An 8,994-nucleotide genomic window follows, 5' to 3' on the forward strand; every position below is an offset into this window, starting at 1 on the left:
GTCACTTTTTGACGCAATGGGAGTGAGAAATTGTTGTTGTTGTGGTGGGTGCTGGTTGTTCGTTGACGTTAGCAGGCTCCATTTGTAAGCTTATGTAAACTGGCGTTGTGTTGGCGCAGCACGCAAGCTGAAGGGAACGGGCATAAACGTCACATCCTTTGGAATTTTCTGGCAAAACCGTCCTGAGTCCTATATATATATATATATATATATATATAAAAAAAATCAGTCCACAGGCTGCTAAACACAACCGGGAAAGTCGGGGAAGGTTTCAGTTTTTCAGTTACCTTACAATCTGTTCACACGTTGGCAATACAAAGCGATTAGTACATGCAAAATAACTCCACACCTTTAATGTTTGAGAAAATAATAAGGACGTTGTTTTAGTTTAAAACATTAGCTTGAACGTTTAAATTTTACAAACTTTCACGAAATAAGGTTTCGTAAATAACTGTCAAAACAAAGAACATTGGAAGTCCAAAGTTGCAAAAATTTAATTGTTTATTACAAATGAACACTGTATTTGAGCCACTTTTACTATGCGATCATTAGTGCACAACAGATGTTAAAAATAAAATGTTATTTAGACTTCAGATGTTCTTTATGTTGGCTATATTTCACATATATAAATATTAGAAAGGCTGTTTGCAAAGGGGGCTAAAAAAAAAAAAGCTGTGAGTTATTTCATAAATCATCATGAAAATGATTTTTTTTTAAGTGGAAATGTGGGAGCTGAACTGTTGGCTTTAACTCCATCCAAAAAATATTTGGGTAAAGAATAAACACGCAGGATGGACAGGAAATTGAAAAGCATTTATCATTTATCTATGTATTTCTATAATGTAAACCCTATTCATAGACACACACACACACACACACACTTTTGTAAATGAAGTGTCAGATGGAGGGCCAGCATTATTACACGTCTCTAAAGCTAATTACATGTCCAACAGGATCATTAGCTGATTCACCGGACTGAGTTACAGCATCGAGTTCAGCTGAGGAAACTCGACCCCACAATACCTGACACACACACACACACACACATACACACACACACAGACACACACACACACAGGTGTCTAAACACTCAGACTCAAATAGCTTCAGGAACAGAGAGACAGAGAGCGAGACGCAACCTGCTGATCCACTTCCTATCAACCCGTTTTGAGATACAGATACAAAAAAATGTCTTTGCTCGTGTGTTTTAGAATAACGGTTTTCAAGGGTCAGTTGACGTAATTCACAAACACATTCTCTCACTTATCTTTTGTTGGTGTCAAGCCATGGAGCTAAGTTCTTTGTTTTATCCGCCCCGTTTTTTTAGATAACGCTGAAATCCCGTTGTGAATGGCAATCTGTTTTATTCGGTGTCTTTCCAGAAAGTGTCCCGGTTATTCTGGGTAATACTGAAACTACTTTTCCACTGAGGAAACAGTCTCTGGTATAGTTAAAGACCCTCATTTAGACCCTCATATGAGCCCATGGATGGATACCGGGAGCAGGGCACAATAGAAGATTGAGGGGTCGGAGGTCAAGGCCAAAACTCCTGCTGTTATTACTATAATCTATTGTTGTGAAGTCCATGACCTCGGTCAAAAGAAGAGTTGTCTGTCAGTCTGGTTTTTGCACCCGATCCCATGACATCATTTTATTTTATCAGCATGCACACTGCGTGCTTGAGCTACGTGTAACATACGTTAACATGGGTGAAGTCATTTGAATGTCACTCTGAATAGGACCTGAATCACAGGTTTCTGCGGCTGACATCTGTGAAGGGATGTGTTCAGCCTTTTTCATTCTGTTTTTCATTGTTTTCTTTTGCCTTCCTTTCTCCTCACAATTTCCTCTCTTGTTTATCTCCTCGGAGATGAACGTTTTACAGCTATTTGAGGTTGGACCTTCTTTGGAAGAGCGCAAGAAAATATGGAACATGTCTCACTGAAGAAATATATATTCTAATCCAGTCATAGTCAATCAAAAATATACATAGCAACCCTTCATATGAAAAATAACTAATAAATGTAATGGCAAATCATTGGATAAATCAATTGTACATATAGGAAGTATACTGCAGGACTTTCCCATCATCCTCCCTGATGACCTGGGGGGGGTCAGTTTAATTCAGTTAAATGCAGTCTATCAAACATTCATAAGGAGCAACAGGACAGCCTGTGAACTGTGTGCACCTAATGATCCAATCATGAATTACTAACTGGTATAGTGTCTCATTAATCATCATCACTTTCTCTAAGTAAATGACCTATATATATATATATATCAATCTATATATCAATATTAAGTGTAGAAAACCACGGTCTGTCAGTCAGTCAGTGTGCTTCCAGTTAAACACCTCCTGGCCGTTCTGGAGTCCCATCACAGCTCTATTAGTGACCCAACAACGTTTCAATCTGTTTTATGGAGAGAAAAAAAAGGAGGAAAAAAAGTTAATAAAAGTGGGACTTCAGCTCAAGTTTTAGAGAGATTAAGACCTTGTAAATGTCTTCACTCTGGAAGTGAAAGTGAAAGTTAATGGCAGGAAACTTCCCTGAGAAGCAGCAATAAACATCCTCCACCCCTCCGCCCTGCTGTCATCCCGGGGGCGTAAGGATGACAAACTCCCGAGCAGCGGCGGTGCAGGGGGCCCTTGACCCCCCTCTCCTGGTGCAGAGCCTTCCCAGCTGTGAGCCTCTGCCCTCGCGGGGGCCCCCGGTGGTCGAAGTGATCTATTGCCGGTGTCCTTCCGGCCAGAAGCGGGCCTGTACCGCCTGAGCGCGGCGCTCCGGAGGCCCGTGTTTAGCCTGATCCAGGAAACAGGCCCTTCCTCCGCTTAAACATGGAGAGCCGCTCGGGGACCGACTGCGGCACGCCGCGGGCAGCGAGCCTCTCCGTCCTCCAGCAGAGGTGGGGTAACTGGCCGGTCAACGGGGGCGCGCATGAGATGACGTGTACGCGCAACGTGCGTAAGCCAAACCTGTGCGTAAAAGCCAATAAAGCGCCCTGAACAAGTTTTAATTAAACTCATCACGAAAAAAAAACACTGACACTTACCTACTTTTTGTAGGCCTATTTGCAAATTAGTTTTTAACAACAAATGTTATTTTCAATACTTTTATTTTATATTAAAGTAAGTTGAAGGCAAAAAGAAGACACCTGTGCGTAAAAGCGAACCAAGCGAACTGAACAAGTTTAATTGAGCTTATCACGAAAAGACACTGATACTCTTTTTAAAAAAAATGTTTTGGTTTTACAACAAATGTTATTTTTATTGGTTTATTTCTAGATCAACGTAAGTTAAAGGGAGAAAGAAGACAGGTTGGAATTGTGTCTGATATTGACGTGATAAAAAGTAGGCCTTTAACCTTTTCAACACTTATCTCACAAGAATATTTGTTTAAAAAAAAAAATGAATTAAGTGAGGGATTTTGTGTGCACTTGCTTCAGTAGTGGCATTTATCTGCACAGCTGCAGAGAATCTTCCAATCTTCGGACTTAATTCATCTTGGCTGACAGAGGTCGTGTGAGTGGGAACTTTCTCTGCATCTTCTGAACAAGTGAGCTCCTGCAGGACAGCAGGGCAGTGTTCGGGGGCGGGGGATATATATCCAGACTTTCTCTAATAGTTCATGGCATAAGATTGTTTAGGCGGCAAATCATAGTCAGCACAAAATACAAAATACAAAATGTGAAAAGGCGGTGCAAGGAAGAGGAATTCTCTTCGTCTACAACTGTCTTCAAAGTTACTCTTTGAAGGTTGGATATTGGAGACCAAAGAAGTAAACGTTTGAAGCCACTCAGACGAGTTAAAAGGCTTTTATTCTAATGGATAATGCATCAAAGATAAAGCAGCCCTGTGTTTAACTGTTTTATAAGAGACGCAGAGCGAGAAGGTGGCTTTTAATGTTTTAAATGTTTCTTTAGTTAACCTTAAAGAAATACAGTCTGACTACCCGGGATGAGCTCATGTCATCACTTGAATAATATGATGTTGGATGCAAATGTTTCCCATAACGCGCCTGCAGCCAAAGCATGGGCATGTGAAAAATATTGAATTCATTTTAAAAGTTTCAGTTGAAATTGAGTCCATTTTTTTGTGCATGTAAAGTTCCTTGATTACCTAAATGAAGTCCATTTTTTTAAATCAGTAAAGCTGTGAGTTTCCTATTTGCACATTTTTTCTGAAGATAGGACACACATTTTTGCTTAATATTTTCCTTATTAAGGTTCTAGAAAATGTTCTGAAATTCCTTTGTGTGCTGTTTAATATTTAGGTTTCATGCATTTGTTACTTCCATTTCATACCGCTAAAATGTACGCAAATGCAGACTTGTATATGAGTAAAACAGACGCGGTTAGTCTGTGCCCGTTCTGACATCCAGAGAAGCATCCTGACACCCGGACACAGAGACAGACTCGATCCGGGGCCTGGAGGAGCTCAGCCCGCAGTGATTGATGGCTGAAAGCCCGGGCAGGTTGTAAAGCAGCCCGGCTGGACGCTGTTTAGGAGATAGAGAGCTGATAAAGGAGACGCTCGGTGAGAGGGAAGAAAAAAAAAAGGCGAATGGGGCTCTAATGGTGCAGGAGGGGAATCCGGACTGTCTGCGCCGTGATGGAGTGGTCTGTCTCACCCCCCCCCCTTCGCCGGGACGCACTAATGCCCCCCAGTTTATACACAGACAGACAGACTTCTCCTCGGAGTAGACGGGAGGAATCATCAGTTTATCTGGGGAAATTATTCATCGTGAAAATGCTCCACTCCTCGAGAGCTCTGAGAAAATTAATCCCTGCGGTGTGATAAGACTTAAGAGCCTTAAAAGCTCTTTTTCTTTTTTTTGTATTGTATTGTATTATGTTTTCTGGAGACGTTCCTCTGCCTCTGCATGGTTTTCTCATCAAATTAAACCAACAAGCCTCTCTGGAAATTTCTACTTGAGTTAAGAAACAACACGGTCATGAATCAAATGGCCGTGGCTGTAACGACTTGTTTCCTCTGCAGTAATAACAATGGAAGTGGAGGCTTTGCGAGTCCATGTAGCCCTGCTGGGCGGCGGGTCTCCCTCCCTGCGTCCAGCTCAGCTTTATGCCCCCTTTATCGCGCTACAATATGAGAAAACTAAATAACAAAACACGCATCTATCACTCTGGAAGACATTGCCTCCTCTCCGTTTATATACAAATATCCCGGGCTTAATGGTTCGGGGGGGTGGAGATCATTTACTTTATTTGCATGGTTAAGAAGAAGAAGAAGAAGAAAAAAACCTTTCGCTCTCGTTTCATTTCCCACATAAATCAGGAATTCCTCTGCCGGTAAAAGTCGGTCGTTTGTCAGCGGAGTCTGGCGTGCCGGGTGACAGAAAACGAGAAACAGAAGTCCCATTAGGTAAACCATTCAACGCCACAATTTATACAAGCAGGCCGGGCGGGTTCATAAACAGAGCCGGCTGCGTCATGCTGTATATTTGGGGGTTGTGTGTGAGAGATATAGAGGCCTGTCCCGAACTTTCAACGACTCAGAGCTCCGAATGAGAGCCAAGTACTGTACATCAGCAGAGAGGAGGCCGATCGTTTAACTCCCAATATGATGAGAAACAATGTTTTTGTTGCGCTTCTGGGCGGAAAACCAATTCAATTCATGTTGGACAAGCAGGTGTCCGAAAAAGCTCAGAGTTGCTTTAAATGTCTTATTAGTTAGGTTTCCATAGTAACAGGATATACATCCAGGCGCTATTTTGGAGATTGAGCCGCTCTTTTCCTGGAGAAGGTGTGTGGCCGCTGGTCGCGTCCTGCTGAGCGGACATAGACGTTACGGATCACTGAGATAGCGTCTTCCCACTCTGCTTAATGGAGCTATTACTGGCTGCAGGCCCAGGCTATCTAAACACACGCACGCACGCGCGAACGCACCCGTGCACGGCCAGCCTTTAAGCCCGAAAGGCACCGAGGCGCGCGAACTTTTACGCACACGGCTGCTGGACAGAGAGGCGAACAGCGCGGAACTCTGACAAAGATTTACACTTTTTTTTGGGAACATTTTTATCTATTTATTGTTTGTATGGTTTTTTTTTTTTCATTTTGCGTGTGTACAAAAATATGAACTAGTCTTCAAGTTTATCATTGACGTTTTTGCTAAACAGATCCTCTGGCAGAGTGTGTTTTGTTTCCATCACGACTAACCGTTAGGTCGAATAAATGAAATATTACACGTTGAAGGGTTTGTTGATGTCATTCACTAGTTTGTATGTGCAATCTTGTAGACATCTCATGTGGGGACATAGGAAATGAATCATGAATATAATGGTAACCCCCAATTAGATCACGACGTTTAAACAGACTAAAACTATATGAATTCAAGTTGTATTTCTGCGGTTATTGTGGTGTAAATCGATCATAAAGGTGAGATCCTGACGGACTAAAAAAAGAATCCGAATTGTGAATTATTTTGGGATTTTAATTTCGTCGAAAATCTCAAATTATAAAACAGAGACAGGCTATGCTTTCAGCAATTTAAGAAAATATTTTTCTAATATGATAAATAAGTAAACCGAAATAATCTTATTATACAATTTTACAAAACAATCTGCAATGGAACACGCATTTATTTATTTTTTATTCAAAATGCGTTTCCTCATCAAAAAAATAGAATAGAATAGAACATTTGATTTAAAATGTCGTAGCCTAATTCCCCCCAAATGTTGCAATTTCTCTTGTATCGCGTCACGTTTTTCCAACGCTTTTACAGTTTTACTGTCATATATTTAATTTCTACAATAGCTAATATTAATATTCAATAGGGCAGATTTTGCAATGGAGGCTTTCATGTTTTGAATGATTTCTTTCTCTCTGAGACTTTATTGGAATCTGTCGTTTTCTGGCACTTTTTTTTAATATTTTTAAATTCTGCCTGTATATTACGCTGTTGCCGGTTGTTTATAGAACCGCAGCCTGAACGGCATATTTCTCATGAAGGGTGCTGTTTTATTCTCTTTTGGCTTTATTAGCTGCACCCATATCATAGTCTTTCTGATGACATGGAGCTGAGGAACAATTTCAGCACGTATTTAGTTTGAATGTGTAACATATATACATGATACGTGTGAGTTATATACTTGCTCTTTAACGTTTAACATCCTCGTAACGTTTTAGTGTTTCTGTTGCTCGTTCAGACATCACATCTTCAAAAGTGTCACACATACACACAGACACACACACACACACACACACACACACACACACACACACGCACACGCACACGCACACGCACACACACACACAAAGAGAAGCGGTTGGCTGAGATTATCTCTCCTCTCTCCATCCAACCATCCAGAGCCGCCTGGCGCCTCCGCTGGGCCGCAAATGACAGCAGACAAGAGGTGTAGCATTTCCTATTGTTACCTCCGTTCAACACACACGGACACACACACACACACACACACACACACACACACAGAGAGAGAGAGAGAGAGTACTAACCCTGCACACCCTGTTCCCTGAAAAAACAGTAACAAGTTAAAACTTCCAGATAAAATTTGCATCAGAATGAACACGCAAACATAATATCCACACTAATAAATATAATAAGCTCTCACACTAAAGGAGTATTATATTTGACAATAAAAAAAAAACTGATATCTCCAATCATTTTTATTCTGATCAGTAGATGTTTTGCTTATTATACTTATCCCCACCTAAGAATATTGTACTTTTATTGTCAGTAAGACTAACACTTGAGGAAAGCAACTCAATACATTTACTCAGGTACCATACCATACTACCGGCCTATAATATTGAGGTACTTAAAGTTTACTTGAGTATTTCCATTTTATGTAGCCTAACTTTCTACTTCTACTCCACTACATTTCAGAGGTATATTACACTCTTTACTACATTTGTTTGATAACTTAAGTGACTTATTTGCAGATTTAGATTGTTAATAAAAAAAAAACTATCAACAAATGAGACACAGCAGTATAATAACCTTTACAAGCTGCAACATTAAAGTGATGCAATAATTTATCATTGAATATAAACAAATAGTATACACATTATTCTGGAAAGGGCCCTTATGCCTAATGAGTACTTTTACCACTTTAAATATATTTTGATGCAAATGCTGTTTTACTTTTACTTGTAACAGAGTATTTCTACACTGGGTTGTGTTACTATTACTTAAGTAAATGATCGGAGGACTTTTTCTACCTCTTGACTCTAAAGCCTATTAAGCAACATGAGCAGTATCTAAGCATCTATATTCAGAGACCAAAACGTTAGAAGTCCATCTAATTCTTTTAAAGTTTTATCTTTTAATAAAAGTATTTTCCTTGTTGTTAGTTTTAAGTAAACAAAGGCTGAGCTATTTAAGGTAATCTAACCCTTTACACTTCTGCTAAGTTTGCCCTGACATTTTAACCGACTTATCTCTGTTTGTGTGAAAGATAAAGACTCAAACAGAAGCTCTGCAAAGGTCACGGTCTTCCTTCCAGCTCTGTCAGCACCAGTCAGGTTGTACAAGCTGAACAACCTCCTTCCTCCTGATGGAAGTTTTTCTGAGTCTCACTCTGCAGTTTGTTGGATTTTGCATATAAACTCACAGTCCTCTAAAGGCTTTCCTGCATAGTTTCATACCTGATGACAAAACCTCAGAGGTCCCAGTCATGATCCCTGAGGTTCGCCCACACAACATGTTCAATATATCCAATATTCCCTCTTCTTTTAATGCTAAAAACAGCTTCCTCGTGCCACTTGAGAGCTTTGAGACTGTATACAAATGTGTTGTAAAACCAAAACAATGAGCTAAAAGAAACTAGAAGCAAAAGCTCCGTAAAGTTGCAGGATTTGGGGGAACAATTACAAAACTAGTGAGTGTTTCTTTGTCTAATTTCAAACACGCAAATATATGGGGAATCAATGTGGACATTTTCATGAAACAAATTATTTACTTGCCTTTTTATGCTTTCATGTTTTTGCAGCTAAAAAATATCCAAATAAAAAATTGTG

This window comes from Perca fluviatilis, chromosome 1 (assembly GCF_010015445.1).
Source record: "Perca fluviatilis chromosome 1, GENO_Pfluv_1.0, whole genome shotgun sequence".
Lineage (NCBI taxonomy): Eukaryota > Metazoa > Chordata > Actinopteri > Perciformes > Percidae > Perca > Perca fluviatilis.